The 3,240-nt window shown below is 41.5% G+C and overlaps 1 pseudogene; it reads right to left on the bottom strand.

Annotated features, from left to right (window-relative positions):
* On the bottom strand, positions 1-3,240 carry LOC136666517 (4-galactosyl-N-acetylglucosaminide 3-alpha-L-fucosyltransferase 9-like; annotated as a pseudogene).

Genomic DNA, 3,240 nt, shown 5'->3' with positions numbered 1-3,240 from the left:
TCGACAACTTTTGGATGGATAGTTTAAATTTCATACAAGCCAGGTATGTACAAATACTGATGTGAGGAAGACATCTTGCATAGCTGAATTATGGTGAAAAGTACCATTTGTAGATATCATTTGCAACTTTGTACTCATTATGCTTTTCCACATAATCACAGGCAGTACAGATGGGCTTGATAAACTCTTGGTTTTGCTGTATGAAGTGAGGTGCCTCCTCCATTGAAAATACTGGCGGTAAAGCACCTCAGCTCTTTGGGGCTGGAGAAATCGTTCACATGAATAAAGGAGCTGCCAGGAACAAAATTTTCATAATTTTGTCTTGAGGGTCCCAAGACTACTGGGACTGTCCCAACCACAAGTGGTGCATTTAGCTTCTCTGTGATATAATCCCTGTGGATGGAGTTCTCGAAAGACAGGTAGAATTTGCAGCTAGCTATGGTTGGATAGTAGTCCTCAACACTCAAGAAGTGTCCATAGGCCTTTCCAAACACATACACTTCAACATATTTTTTGAGCTCGAAGTAATATTTGTTCCTGGCATCTGTGCCAGTGAAGGGGTTTTTGTTGCTCACAATCCAACAGACCAGCTTGTCCTTTATGGGCATTACAAACTCTTCCTCAGGGCTTTGTCTGATGCTCAATTGGTAGCGCACTGTGATGTCTGCATTCTGCCGGTAACAGAGTGAGATTGAAGAGGTTCTCCAGGCCAAGTATCTTATGTGTGTTTGTTGGTGATTCCACATGGAACCAGATCCACCTCTGAGCAGGAGGGCGAGGGGAAGGTGGAAGGTTGGACAGATCACTTTTTATGGCCTTGTGAAAAATGAGCACAGCATTTGCCATGAAATACATGGACCTGTCGTCTGTTAGGAAACAGCCATCAATGTCCAGGAAGGACTTGCAGTCACTCAGGTTGAAATAGTACTTCTCAGGCCAAAACCACAATAGGAGGATAGGTTTGGTGGGCTGCAGAAGAGAAGAGGTTTTGACATACTGCTCGGAATACTGAAGAGCAGGGGCGTAGTGAGGTGGGCACAAGGTATTGGTGTTCCAAGAATAAGAGAGGTACAGGAAAATGACAGCAATGGTTAATCCACATATCAGACTGCACCGTAAGGTTCCATTCTTAGATATGAATGGCATAGTTTTATCTGCAAAAGATAAACAGTAAAAATATAGGCAATTATGTATAAAAATATTTAGCAACTAGCAGGACCTTTTATTTAGCCTTAAAGGAACACTAGGTCAGATTGGAAATTTTATTGGGCTCGCCCTACAGTTGCAGACTGTAATTCACTGTTACATCGCTGTCCTGAAATAAAGGGGTAAGGGGGATTGAGGAGGTGTTTTCCTACCCTCCTATAAAAGTTACATAATGTGGTTTCTGCAGTGCTGATTTGACAGGTCAATGAAGCATCACTGATTTCAAAGCAGTAAAAATACTATCTAGATTTCGGTTAATACATTCATAGTTAATTCACTAATCATATTTTCTAAATCGCTAGTCACTAATTCACTAATCTAGTGTTCCTTTAACACACTATACAATCAACCATTGTTAGATGCTCATTATAATAACTTAATTCAGCTCCTTATAGAAGACCCTAATGTTGTAGTACTTGAGACTAGTTAAATTGTGTATGCGTCATAAATGGCATAATTCCACATCAGTTATTATGCAAATTTAGTATTCGACATGATGTAGTGTGTCTATGTAGTATTATGCAAACATTCAAGGATACCTGTTGCGCCACCATGGTACGACGGAGTGTTAGGGCCACGGCGTTGAAAAAAAAAAAAAAATAATAAGATTCCGAAAATAAAGTCAGAATTCTGAGAATACTCCCGGAATAATTCTGAGAAAAATTTAGGAATAATTCGAAGAATAATCTCGGAATAATTTGCTGCGTATAATGGAGCAGACACACAGTGTAACTTTACAATTGCTTTAATAAACAATTCTGTTCACAACTCACTCATGACGCACAGACTCTGTCTGTGTACATATTATGGAAAATATGAACCCAGCCAGTGTTTCTCTAAATATTCTGATTATATTCTTTGAATTATGCAGAATTATTCTCAGAATTCTGACTTTATTCTCGGAATCTTGGTTTTTTTTCCCAACGCTGTGGTCCCAACGTACCGTGGTGCCCCTCAACCAAACAAAAAAACGTATTTTTTCCTTTGCTTATTTCTGATTGGCTTTTTGAGTCATAAAACCGACAGACTCCTGCAGCTTAGCAGAGCAGGCAGGTTCTGTCACTGTGAAAAGGAGAGGTAGTGATCTAAAAAGGACGATTAGAGTTTAAGCTCAAACCCTTTTGGTAGAATTGGTTTATTTTTTGGTGACATTTTTGCTTGATATTTTGTTTAATATCTTTTTTTCCCCACATTTTTAATTTATGTACATTATTTATACATTTAATGAACTTAACAAAACAACGAGCTGATCATGCTTGAAGTCCAGTATTACTAAACATAGTGGTGTATTATGAATGTTTTTATTTTTTCTTTTACGGAAAATTAACGGAGGCAAGGAGCCGAGCCGAGAACAAGAAGTCCCAGTGAGCTGTCCGGGTGACGTCAGCCGCGCACTCATCCAATCTGCGCAGCAGAGAGAGAGACAGGACAGACAGGAGTAACATCCATCCATCCATCCGCTTATCCAATTTAGGGTCGCGGGGGGTCCAGAGCCCACCCGGAATCACTGGGCGCAAGGCGGGAACACACCCCGGAGGGGACGCCAGTCCCTCACAGGGCAACACAGACACACACACACTCACTCACACACTCATACCTACGGACACTTTCAAGTCGCCAATCCACCCGCAACGTGTGTTTTTTTTGGACCGTGGGAGGAAACCGGAGCACCCGGAGGAAACCCACGCGGACACGGGGAGAACACACCAACTCCTCACAGACAGTCACCCGGAGCGGGAATCGAACCCCCAACCTCCAGGTCCCTGGAGCTGTGTGACTGCGACACTACCTGCTGCGCCACCGTGCCGCCCACAGGAGTAACATTACTGTCAAAAATAAACGTGTGCATGCTCATTTACATTCGTACACAAGTATTTATGTTGTACACTAAAGTCTGTTGTGTGTATGTTTTGTACAAATACAACTTCAAAAGTATTATTAATACTTACGTATACGACTTGAATTATTACGGGTACGACTTATGGATTATTTGAAAAGTGAGAAAACACTCAAACATGCGTCACTGGACTCACA

The sequence above is a fragment of the Hoplias malabaricus genome, chromosome 14 (assembly GCF_029633855.1).
Source record: "Hoplias malabaricus isolate fHopMal1 chromosome 14, fHopMal1.hap1, whole genome shotgun sequence".
NCBI lineage: Eukaryota > Metazoa > Chordata > Actinopteri > Characiformes > Erythrinidae > Hoplias > Hoplias malabaricus.
This window is presented reverse-complemented; position numbering and strand designations above follow the sequence as displayed.